Source organism: Aythya fuligula, chromosome Z, assembly GCF_009819795.1.
Source record: "Aythya fuligula isolate bAytFul2 chromosome Z, bAytFul2.pri, whole genome shotgun sequence".
NCBI classification, from domain to species: Eukaryota; Metazoa; Chordata; class Aves; order Anseriformes; family Anatidae; genus Aythya; species Aythya fuligula.
In genome coordinates this window covers 14,435,719-14,449,242 of record NC_045593.1, presented here as the reverse complement: position 1 = coordinate 14,449,242, position 13,524 = coordinate 14,435,719, and positions in this window count along the sequence as shown.

Genomic DNA, 13,524 nt, shown 5'->3' with positions numbered 1-13,524 from the left:
GGTCTTCTTTCTTGCCCCTCTTGAAAATTGACACAACATTTGCCAGCTTCCAGTCTACTGGGACCTCTCCAGATTCCCAAGATCATTGAAAAATAATTGAGAGAGGTTCCATGATGATGTCAGCCAGCTCTTTAAGCATCCTGGGTTGAATCCCATCTGGACACATGGACTCATATGGATCCAGGTGGAGCAGTAAATCCCTCACACATTCAGGGTCTGTTAGGAGTTTGTCATTCCCACCATCATGGTCCTCCAGCTCAGGGCACAATGGGTCCCAAAGCCCACCATCAGTGTTGAAGACAGAGATGAAGAAAGCATTAAACGTCTCTGCTTTGCCTATATCATTGTCTGTGAGGAGACCTTCCCCATCAAGCAGTGGACTTATGTTTTCTTTGGTTCTCCTTTTTCTGTTCACATACCTAAAACTTTTCTTTTTCTTTTTTTTTTTTTTTTTTTCTTTTTTCTCTCACAGACATGGCCAGCTTCAACTCTAGCTGGGCTTTGGCCACAGGAATTTTCTCCCTACAAACACGAACAGCATCCCTGTATTCCTTCCTCGTCACCTGACCTTCCTTCCAGCAGCTGTACAGTTTCTTTTTTCACCTAAGTTTCAGTAGAAGATCACTGGTCAGCCAGGCCGGCCTGCTGCCCCACCTGCCTGACTTCCGATATTTTGGAATTTCCTGATCTTATGCTTTTAGGAGGCAGTGCTTAAAGATTGACTGGCACTGATGAATGCCAATGCCTTCAAAAGCAGCTTCCCAGGGGACCTTGCTGACTAATTCCCTGAGAAGCCTGAAGACTGCTTTCCCCATATCCAGGGCTGAAGTTTTGGTGGCAGTTTTCCTTCTGTCACCATAAATTCTAAACTCAACCACGTCATGGTCATTATGACCGAGATGGCCACCAATTGCCACAAGACCCTCTCTGTTCTCCAGCAGTCATCACCACAAAATACCATATGGACTGTCTTCCATACAAATGCCTTACAGTAAGACAGGGCAAAGAGGTGACTGTAATGCTACACTTCAAAGATGCATTTCAACCCAACAGTTACCTAAATTATTCAACATTTTGATGAGAAGATAAAAAGAAAAATTAATTGGTAGCAAAGGCAATGTTTTACAATTCGAAGGAGGAGATGAAAATAAATTAGCTTTCTAGATAACTGTGAGAGCATAAGCAGAGTAAATCAACATGACAGAAAGATGGTCTGAACAGGAAGAAAATGATGAACTGTTGAGAAAGACCTTGGTGAGAATGTCACAGAGCTGAGCTGCCCTGCCACTTATAGGTAAGAAGTGACATAGTCTGATAGATCACACAGTAGCTTAAAAACCACTCAGTCTAATCCTACCTCTTCTATTTTAGGCAATTTTTGTTTTGGCTTGGTTTGGTTTAATTTGGTTGTTTGTTTCATCCCCAAAGGTATGTGTTTAAAGAGAAATTTGCCAGCTATGGAGATTTGGAGGCATGAGGTAGGTGAATTAATCTTCACATCCTAATGGCAATGAATGTTATCGTATTGGTAATAAAATAGCCTTAGTGTGGGCAAATCACAAAGCCAGGGTGGCTGTTATAGATAGAAAAGTAATTAATGGTTATGTCATCCATTTTTTAAAAATAGGATTTATGCCTGATACTTCGTTATAGAAAAAGTGCGGAAATTCAGCTGCCTTAACTGTAAGATATTTGGCACTTATAAAAACTTTAATAAGGCCATTGTTTACATGAGAAGAATAAACAAAATTTCCAGTAAACTGTTAAATACTTTATCTGTATCTGTCATGTTGTGAAGCACTATTGCTCCAGATGTCTTTTGTCAGTATAACATGACAGTAATCTTCTTCTCCCAGAGAAATTAAAGAACAAACATTTATGTTTGTCACGTTTTTGTCCTTTGTGTGAGGAGAGAGGGTGACCACCACAGGCCTTGTTTGCTTAGTCTGCTTTCTGGATGTTTTCAAACATTATTTTAAAATTACATTTCCACTTAATCCTCCTCTAGAAACAAACAAACAAACAAACTTATCTCTAATCAGTTTAAATATAGCACAGGAAAGAAACAACCTAGTAGTCTTAGAATTTGTACACAAGGAAATGCAAGGCATATTTACTACAAACTTCAAGAAGAGGGCAATTAAAGAAGTACTAGAAAAAGAATGGCACAGCTCCAGGCAACTGCATGAAAATCTATGAAGCATCTTGAAAACAGCTATGAAACCAATCCGCATGTTTTCAACTTTATTTTGTAGCTGATAACAGAAAATAGAGAAAAGCATCTGATACACCAGAGGGGTGTGGTGCCATCAAGAGGGGCTTCAACAGGCTGGAGAAATGGCTTGACAGGAAACTGATTAATTTCAACTAGTGAAGGTGCAAAGTCCTACACCAGTACCCAATTTAGCAGAACATAGTGGCATCTGATGGTCTGGAAAGCAGCTTTGCAGAAAAGGATCTGGAGATCCTGGTGGATGCCAAGTTGAGCATGAGCCAGCAACACACTAGGAGCTTGAAGGATGTGATCTGTCCTCTCTGTGGGGCCAACTCTAGAGCTCTGTGTCTAGTTTTGGGTTCTTTCCAGTGGTGCCTAGTGACAAGGCAAAAGGCAATAGGCACAAGTTGAAATATTCGAGTTTTCTCCTGAACAAAAAACAAACAAACAAACAGAAAACTTTTGTGAAGAGAAGGGGAGGAGGGGAAGTCAAGGCAAGGCAAGGCAAGGCAAGAAAATGTTGTGTACTACTTTCAAAATCGAAATATTCCTGACTAGTGTATTATTCTCTGCCTTACACCTCTGCTATGAAAGGGTATTACCAAAGTCATGAATCTTTGCTGAACTGCTTGCTTAAAAGTGAAAAAAATGTTACACAAATTCCAGCTATACTCTAGGGAAGTGTCATGTCAGTGAAGGATTCCCTAATGTCAGTGAAAGATAAATTTATCTATAAACTTTACAATTACTTTCACAAAATACACCGTGTTTCAGAGCTTCTTTTTCTCTCTCTCTTTTTTTTTTTTTTTTGATAAATTTTGAGAAATCAATCTGAAATAGAGTAAATTGTCCAATAAATGTATTGTACCAGTTTATAACGTCTGCAGTTCTAGAGCTTATGGCTTCTCTACATTTGGGATAGGCTTGACTCAGGATATTTGATGAAATGTTGATTGTTAACAAACCAGTAAGAAAATTCATATTCCTTACGTTAATTTCAATATCTTTATTTTTATGCAACGTAAGTGAAACTGTGCTTATCATTGCCTTGATCTTTGCTTGAGAACTTCCAGTATTTAATAACTCAGAACATATAAATCAACCTTCTTCTAGACTAGCTGTTCTAATACAACTGCATGTTTATTTACCTACAGCTTTTTAACCTTGACATGACAGATATAGTTTAAAAACAAAAATACACACAAGAAACCTCACTGTTCACTTGAGAACACAGACAAAATAGAAATCAAGTGGAAAGATGACCTGAGTTAGCAACATTCTCTTGCAAATGCAGTTCTGGCTACAGATTAAGTAAGAATTTGAACCATTTATCAGAATTGGGCACTGACAGCCCAAAATGCAGGGATCTCCCATAGGAGTTCCTTGGGTTATTTCTATCTCCCCTCTCCCACTCTTTCTTTGTCCATGCCTCCTACATGGAAGTAGGTCTTTAGAAAGCACCATGAAATGGCTGTAGTATCACATTCAATGCAGAGGATTACTATTTTCCAGAACAGTCTGCTTTAAAATTAAGTGACTTTCTGAGGGTGACTTCACCCCAGAGAAGAGTTTACAGTTCCTATGCTCAAACAGTCCCATAAAAACAAAAAAATAAAAAAAAATAAAAACAACCAAAAAAAACAAAACAAAACTTAAAAAAAAGCAAAAAAAAAAAAAAAAACAACAAAAAAAAAGGAAACAACAAAAACACACACGCAAAAAAAAAAAAAAAAACACCATCAACAAAACAAAACAGAAAACAGTGACCATCCATTAGCTTCCTTTCAAGAGCCTCTGTATTTTTTGCGGTTAGACACCTACTGAGGCAGTACACTTACAGAGAGCTTCAGCTTCCTACACAGAGCTTCCTCCCAAATCAAGGTCCCTAAAACAACTAGCCTACAACAGGTATAATACTAATGGTGCTTTCACAGATCTTACTTTTAGATCACTAAACAGCACTTCTCACATTAAAAGAAGATGGTAAAAGATACAGATTTCAAGTTGTATCCCATCTGTAGTTTCATCACCTCCCACATGACTTGCTAACTGCTGGCAGTAGGGTCATGCTCACTCTATGGGCCTTTTGGTGAATGCTCCAACTGAGTGGGATGTAAAAATAAGTAACTGCAGAGAGTGGGGTATTGCTGGAAGCTCTGCCCAGCTGACATGTTAAGGTCAACTACTGGGCTGTGCTACATTCAGAAGGGATAGTGGAATGGAAGAATAAATTCCTTGTGAAATAGAGGGAGACTGGGCATGAGATAGGTATTTGGCTGTACAGCACTGTGATGATTTAATGGTCTGAGCCTGCCCAACCAGCAGACCATGTGGCCCATACACAACTTTTAACAGGAATAAATAAATAAACAAATAAATACATGATATATTTATATGTGTATATAAATGTATGTATGTATAGATATCACAGCAGGACTCCAATATGCCTACTGGGTTAGATGCAAGATGAGAGTAATTGTGAAGGTCTGGAGTTAGAGCTTTTGATGCCTCCAGGACTCTCATGTTAAGAGTCCAAGGCTTTTAGTGATAGTGAATGGCTTTAGCATTATTGTGTGCCTGGCTCTCTAGTTTCACTGATGAACGCAAGGTGACCTTGAAACAGATATTTACTGGATTTTTTTTTTTCTTTTTCTTCTGCATGACTGAGAACGTGTAATGCAGTTCTTTGCAGTACAGTACACTTGCAGCAAGTTTAGGCAGACTAAAGCTTTTACAGCTGAACTCATGATTTCCCCAAAACAACAAAGAGAGCAAAAACAGCATTAAGAAAGGTATTAGCCTTTTTTTTGACAAAGCTGTTTTTTGTAAAACACAACCTGCTTGCTATTCACGTTTAGCTGAGAAGCCTTGGTTTGGGTTTATATTATGTATCGTGATATCTATTTCTCCATTATCTGAGCTCTTGTTCCACTGAGAAATACTAAGAAAACAACTTCCCACTTCCTCTGGGAAACAATTTACAGTTACTACTATTATTATTATATTCATGTATATTACTAATTAAGTATATGATTATAAAAAAAAAAAAAAAAAAAAAAGATAAAATCCAAAATTACATTAACAGACACAAAAGTCCTGTCATTCTAGTAATATAGCAAAGGACAAATTAGTCAGGGATATTAAAAAAGTATTCTGAATTGTGAACACTTTGAACTGTGTATTATACTCAAGCATGTTGATGTTCCATTGCAGTTATAATACCCTGCCTGTCTTAGAAAATGTAATGATTACATGGCTTCCAAAAACAAAAATGCTATCTTGTCAGCCAAATGTAGGCTTAAAACAAAAAGCTTGCTCTGTTGGCTTGTACACTTGGTTGATTTAACTTTGCTACAGAAACATGCCATATAGCGTTCCCAAAACTGATTTTAAAAGAAAAATAAAATCATTGCTTTTAAAAGTTAAAAAAATATATATATATTATATATATTATTATTATATATTATATATTACATATTATTATATATTATACTATATATTGTATATAGCATAATATATGTACATATATATATAAAATATATATTATAATTAAAATTATAATTTAGTCTATTATTCATCAGACACACTGTCTTACATATGATCCACTTTAAAAACATCAAATTTGAGAAAAATTGACATTTCCAGTTGCAGGTAGCAGGCCAGCTTCCTTCTTTTTCCTTTAACCAGTCTTGTGATTCTTTGAAAGCATTAAAGCACAAGGAGAATAGAAATTGGTTCATGTCAATATGACAGGAATTTCATAATATAAATAGAATGTGACCAATAGCAATAAAAATCAGACTCTACTAATTTCTGAGCTCTCTCACACAGTGTGATGAAATGTAACCCACATTTATCAAATTCCTTAAAGCTACTTGTTTTCACTTCAAGATAATTAACTTTTGGAAACTGTTAGTTTAGCACCTGAAATCTGTATAACCTGATCACAATTAGAAAAAGAGAAATAGGAAAATAATTTGTTAGAAAATATTATTTGCCTAGTAAATTTTCTCCTTAGATTGTCAAGGAAGTGTACACATAAACTATCACGTATAATCCCTTTGAAATCTGTATACAAGAAACTACTTTTAATTCAGCAGTTTTGACAATGCTGCTAGTGGTCAGAGTAGGAAACCTGACAAAACTTTCCTGGGAACCAAGTGCAGTAAATTTGTTCTCTAGGGATTTAATTTCTTGTTTTGACCCCAGTTTTTGAGCAACTGGTACTTGTATCTTCTGCCAAGAAAAGAAAAATAACCATGTACTTAATGAAGTTTCTTTATTTCAGCTCAGTTTGTTTTGCCTCAGCATGAACATAAATCTGACCTTGGGATACACTTCAAATGGCATGAGGTTCCCATCCATATGACTCTTTAATTACAAACCTAGTGCCATTGCTTTACAACAAATATATTTTCCCATTATTAAAAAAATTTAGTGGGCTCATTGCCTGTAAAAATGAGTTATATCTTAGCAAATAAAAACATTTAAAAATACTATCTCACTTTCAGCTGTATTGCCCTTACCTAGAATCTCACTGAAGCTTGACTGAGTGTAAACTTTTGTGCCATTCACAAATGTTTTTTAATAAAAATATACAGTGTTAATATTTATGGTGAGTGACTTGTTCCACACACACTACACTAATCCCTGAAGACACTGATGAAAACTCAAGCCTGGACATGCCACTGGATTCCACAGTAAATAGAGGTCATTTAAAAATGACAAGATAAATCTTTTAAAATTGGCTCTCCAAAGAACATTTTGCCAGTCTACTAAGAGGAGCATATGATTGTGAAATATTGATGTTTATGTATACACACACAACTACAAAATAAATTTTGAGAGGCTTAGTTTTGCGGTATTTCACCATACTGCTGAATATCAGGTGTTTTGGGTACAAACAGTCTTCATTTTAAAGGTTATGGGAAATTTCCCAACCAAGAAAAAAATTTAATTGCTTAAAGGTTTAAACTATTTTGTTCAGTCCTTAGGCTTCTGTATCTGGAGCTCCAGGTGTTGGCTACTTCTGTCTCAACTACATAATTGATTTAACTAAAGTTATCTGGCTTTGGGTGTCCAGTTTTCTACACACCCAGTCCCCTCCAATGGACATTTAGGCTATTGCGAGCTATCAACTTTGACCTGTACTCCCATTCTGGAGAAGTTCAAGCCTGAACTGACAAGCTCCCTTCCAAGCTCTATAGCAATATATGTTTTCTGAGATCCTGGAAAGGCAGTTTTCTTGTTTTCTCAAAGCACCCCTCCTTGCACTGCTTCCTTTTTTTGCCCAAGGGAAACAGTGCTCTTTTTTTTTTTTTTTTTCTTTTTCTTTTCTTTTTCTTTTTTTCCCCTCCATGTTTAGAGGAAGAACAAGAAGTTATTCCTCTCCAAATCTCATCCAAGTGAAATTGCTGCAGGTTGTACAGTCACCTTAGTAATCTCTCATCATTACCTTCCATTTTATTTAACCAAAAAGAATAACAAGACACCAGCCATAACTAATTTCCTGTCGTCTCTTCATACCTTTTCGACATTAGTGCTTTCTTAGAGTTGACTCCACAGTACTTTTCTATGACCACTTCCTGCTGAGCGACATTATCAGGTTCTCCCATTCCTCACTAGTTTGATGTTAAACAGTCAGTATATGGAATTTAAATTAACGTAATTGTGATTAAGAAAAGAATGTCTTGGAAATGTATTCATCAACATCCTCTACCATGTTCAAGACTCCACATCACCCACTGAGTTCAACAGAAGTTAGGCTTCTAAATAACTTTGACATTGTAGCCTTACACACGGCAAAAAATCCGTGAAGGATAGAAGACATAAAGCAGAAACTCACAGATATACACACAGAATCATAAAAACATTGGCTGGAAAGGACCACTGGAAGTCATCCAGGACAAGCTGCTTGAGGTCAGCCTATGAAAAACACGAGGCTGGAGGTTTTAAAGACTTGGCAAAGCCATGACAGACCCAAGCACAGAAGTTCCACAGCCCCATGGGAAGCCCATTCCAGTAGTGTATCACCTAGCTGTGAATTAACATTTTGTACAGGCTAGCCTTCTAGGCACTAACATGGCCACTGTCCCTTATTACTCTGTTCAGCTCTATTATTTTTATAACACTTCCTCAAATAGCTGTTGGCTGCCATTAGACTGCTCCTTAACCCTCTCCTTGACAAATTAAGACCAAGCTCGGATCCCTCAAATCTATGAGTCCTCATAGGTGAGGTTCTCTAAACAATTGGCAAAAAGACTTTGAACTTTGAAGCAAAGTCTCTCATTCAAATCAAAATCTGAATAAAAAGAGAAATTTCTACAGTCTAGAATTTTAGGATTCTATTTCTTGTTTGCATTATCAGATATTTTCTGTAAGCACAATGAACTCATACATCAGAATATTCATTACCATCATATGAATTATATTTACCTATTTTTTGGGGGGGAGATTGACATTTCATAGAGTAAGGATATTTCCAAAGAAAGAGAGAAACTAAAATTTGCACCAAATCCTGAGACTAACAACTGACTGGAGTTACCAGTGTGAACAAGAAGTAAGGGTAGAATGAATTCCTAAGCATCTCTTAGGCCAGCTTTCAGAAGTCCTATTCCTTGCACCCTGTGGGATCACTGCAGAACTGCTATAACAATGAGACATTGCTTTATCGGAGGAAAACAATCCTGAGTATCCAAACAACATAAAACAGAATGAGACTGAATAATGCAATAGGAGGTTTTGTGCAACTGCACCAAAACTTTTTAACATAGTTCTGCTACGCAGGCAGAACTGCAGTTGAAAGTTTTTCCTCCTTTCCCAGCACTCTGCTTTCTATGTAAACAAACATCAATGATTCTTCATTTTTACTTTTTTTAGTTGCATACAGAACTTTCAATTTTTAAGTGTTTTGTGAATTAGTATACAGCCAGAAAAAAATAAATAATAAAAAAAAAAATTAAGAATGCAGAACTCAACACTTGAGATTTTATCAGAGTGACAGAAGTAAATGCCCTTGTAAGTGATCAAAACATTTGTTTTGTTGAACTGGTAAGAACTTTAAACTAAGAATGACAGGGAAGGAGTTATCAGCAATCCTGGGAGAGAGTCATGAAGAGGGTTGACAAGCAAAGAGTCTGGGATGATATGTATGAAAGGGAACAAAATCAACAAAACAGAGCTTGAGTGAGATCACCCCAGACACTTCCATATATACAAGGAGGTGCATGCAAGGCACCATTACTGGGAAACTTCTGAGACCCTTTACTGGGAAATCAGCATGCCAGGGTGTCTCTCAAATGCTTGTAGACTAACACAGGCAGCCTGGACAATATGTGTTTATTGTTAAGAATAATGTTATGTGTTAAGAATAAGAGATCTATGTGCTGTTGCAAACATGGTGAGATGTCTTGCGTGACCAGAGAGCTGTGATGGAAGGATATAGGCTCTTTAGGGTGGATAGGCTGCCCTTTATATGACAGGAGCAGCAGAAGTGTGTGGAGCTCTGGCTAAAGATGGATGATAAGCCATCAGAGAGCTTATGGGAAAGGGCTAAAAAGCAGACCAATATGGGTGACATTGGATGTTTGCTATATGCTACCTGATCAAGAAGAACAAGTAGATGAGGCTCTCTTCAGGCAGCTAGAATTACCCTTTATATTCAGAGGCCCTGGTCCTAGAGGAGGACTTCAGCCACCACAGTATCTGAGGGAGAGACAACATAACAGGGCATAAACAACCACGGAGGTTCCTGGAAAACATTTATGACAATTTCATGACCCAAGTGATAGAGAAGCCAGTAAGCTTAGGTATTCTGGTGGTTCTCACACTTAAAAATGAGGAAGAACTTTGTGAAGACTGAAAGCAACTGTGGCTACAATGACCATGGGGTGGTGGAGTTCAGCATTTGGAGAGGGGAGAGCAGAGCAAAAACCAAAAACACAGCCCTGGACCTGAAAAGAACAGTCTCTGAATGTTTCAGAGATCTGTTTGAAATGGTCCCATGGGATGAGTCCAGAGGAATGAGGAGTCCAAGAAAGCTGGATAATATTCAAGGATTATATTCTTCAAGGTCAAAAACTCAACTCATCCCAGTGAGAAGGAAGTCAAGAAAAAGTGGCAGGACATCTGTGTTGTTGAACAAGGATCTTCTGTTCTTCTGGCAAAATTCAAACACACACACACACACAAAAGTGAGAATACAGAAGCTGGAAGCAGGGACAGGTAACCTTTAAGGAATACAGATACACTGTCCAAGCATACAGAGGTAGAGTTAAGAAAACCACAGCACAGCTGGAGTTGAACTGGGCAAGTGATGTCAAAGACAACAAGACTGTAAGCATTTAAGGGTGACTGTAAACATTTAAGCAGCAAAAGAAAGACTGGGGAAAGTGTAGGCTCACTGCTAAATAAGGCAAGGGCCCTGGTAATGCAGGACGCAGGGAAGGCTGAGCTACTGAGGGCCTTCATTATTTCAGTCTTTACTGATAAGACCATATTTAAGATATCTAAGACCCTGGAAACCAGGCAAAGTTTGGAGCAAGGAAGACACCCTTGGAGGAAGAGAATCAAGTTAGGAAATATTTACACAAACTGGACACACATAAGTGCATGGGCTCCAATAGAATGCAATCATGAGTGCTGAGGGAGCTGCCTGAAGTCTTTGTGAGGCCACTTTTATCATGTTTGAATGATCACTGCATTTGAGAAACGCATGAGAAGGTTGGAGGCAAGCAAATGCCAAATACCACTTCTACCTTCAGAAACGGTGGTAAAGAAGACCCAGAGAACTGCAGGCAGCCTCATCTTAGACTTTGGGAATGTAACGGAGCAGCTTATCCCAGGAAGTACTTCCAGGCACATGAAGGAAAAGGGGGGGGGGAAGGAGAAGGGTGAGTGGAGGAGGAGAAAGAGCGGGAATTAGAAGATCTTTTGCGGACTTCTCAGTACTAGGTTAAAGTTTTGGACTACATGATCTTAGAGGTCTTTTGTCTTTTCCAGCCTGAATAATTCTATGATCCTATGACCTTTAAGGTACTTTCTAGCTCAAACCATTCTATGATTATCTTTCACCCATTTCCATTTTATTTTTCCATCTTGTCTGAACAACTCATTCTCCTCATTCTTTGTGTCCCTGTCATACTTCCCCTTTTCTCAGTTTGTACCAGTGATCCCATACAAGAAACAGTGGAGATGAAATTTTGCTGTGTAAGCATGTATTTTTATAGCAGTTTTGTGAGACATGCACAAGGCAGTAACCAGTGTAAGCCCTTAGCTGTCCAGTTCCAAGATGCTGAATTTCATGTGGGTTCAAACTTTCCAAAACTTTTTGTTAAAATTTTTCAAGGCAACAGGAAGCAGCACTTTCTTGATAGAAAGGCCACAACGGTGACCAAATCTTAACTCCTTGCTCCAAAGCATAGACAGTACACAGTTAATCAAAGAGAATGTTGCCAGGGTTTTAACATTGCGACACAATGCATTTTCTCCAACCTTTTCTTGGAAATGGCAAAACTGTTTTGGCTGAAACTTTCTGGAAAAAATAAATAAATTAAAATAAAATTAAAAGTGCCCCAAGTCAACTAATGGCAAATTTTAGCCTAAGAGGTTAACATTTGGCCAAGTTTCAAGTAAGCTAAGATGGAGGTATTGTAACAAATAGGTTTAGTAAATCTCAATGATAGTCAATGCTGCCAATACCAGCAAAATGCAGTCCCATATGAAAGCTGGGGAACTGGTGATCAACAGTAACACTGAGGAGATCCAGCCAAGGCACTAAGTTGAGTAGTAATGGAAACAGACTGCAAGCCTTAAATTTGAAACAGACCAGAGAACTGGTCAGTTTTAAGCGTATCTCCTGTCCTTGCACCACTCTGTATAACACTCAGTTTATCTGCACTATTATATATGCATATAGATTCACACATTAAATTCTTAGTTGACACTTATTTCTGACAGACACAAGTATGTTAGCCCTGATGCACTAACCACTAAACCAAGTCCAGTTAAGAAAAAAATATTTTTAAAGAAAAAGTCCAGGTTTCAGCAATCCCGAGACATGACTTAACATAGCAGCAGTGTTGCTAGTGTCTGCACATTATAGAGGATTATTATGTTTTGGTGCATTAAGTCATTAACTCTACATTGTTAAGAGTGAAACTACAATGAAGAAAAAATGTGTTTTATTTTAAAAAGAAAACCACAAAATAGCTTTTTGGGAATGCTAAAATGAAAACCTGGACAAGAGAATTTTATGGGTTACTGTGGTGTAGGCTTCTCAGGCAATCATACCTCATCTAAATTCCTCAACTCATGATGATTAAGACTATTAATACAAATTTAATTAGAACCAATGTAATATCATAAATCAAGAATTAATCATTAATTATTAGTAATTCATTTTATGGAAATCATATGTAAGTTAATGTATAATTTAAGGTCTGAGCCATCAACAGCTGAGTGCCCCCTCACCTCCCACCCACCGAAGCCTACACTTAAACAGCGTAAGGTCTGGTGGGATGACTGGATGGAAACATATACTTCAGTTACACAAGAGGATCTGGATAGACTGCACCGATGGGCTGAGGTCAACTGCATGAAGTTCAACAAGGCCAAGTGCCGGGTCCTGCACCTGGGGTGCAATAACCCCAAGCAGAGCTACAGGCTGGGAGATGAGTGGTTGGAGAGCTGCCAGGCAGAGAAGGACCTGGGAGTATTGGTTGATAGTCCACTGAATATGAGCCAGCAGTGTACTCAGGTGGCCAAGAAGGCCAACAGCATCCTGGCTTGCATAAGAAACAGTGTGACCAGGAGGGCTAGGGAGGTGATCGTCCCCCTGTACTCAGCTCTGGTGAGGCCGCACCTTGAGTACTGTGTTCAGTTTTGGGCCCCTTGCTACAAGAAGGACATCGAGGTGCTTGAGCTGGTCCAGAGAAGGGCGACGAAGCTGGTGAGGGGCCTGGAGAACAAGTCCTATGAGGAGAGGCTGAGGGAGCTGGGCTTGTTCAGCCTGGAGAAAAGGAGGCTCAGGGGTGACCTTATTGCTCTTTATAGATACCTTAAAGGAGGCTGTAGCGAGGTGGAGGTTGGTCTATTCTCCCACGTGCCTGGTGACAGGACGAGGGGGAATGGGCTTAAGTTGAGCCAGGGGAGTTTTAGGTTAGATGTTAGGAAGAACTTCTTTACTGAAAGGGTTGTTAGACATTGGAACAGGCTGCCCAGGGAAGTGGTGGAGTCACCATCCCTGGAAGTCTTTAAAAGACATTTAGATGTAGAGCTTAGGGATATGGTTTAGTGGGGACTGTTAGCGT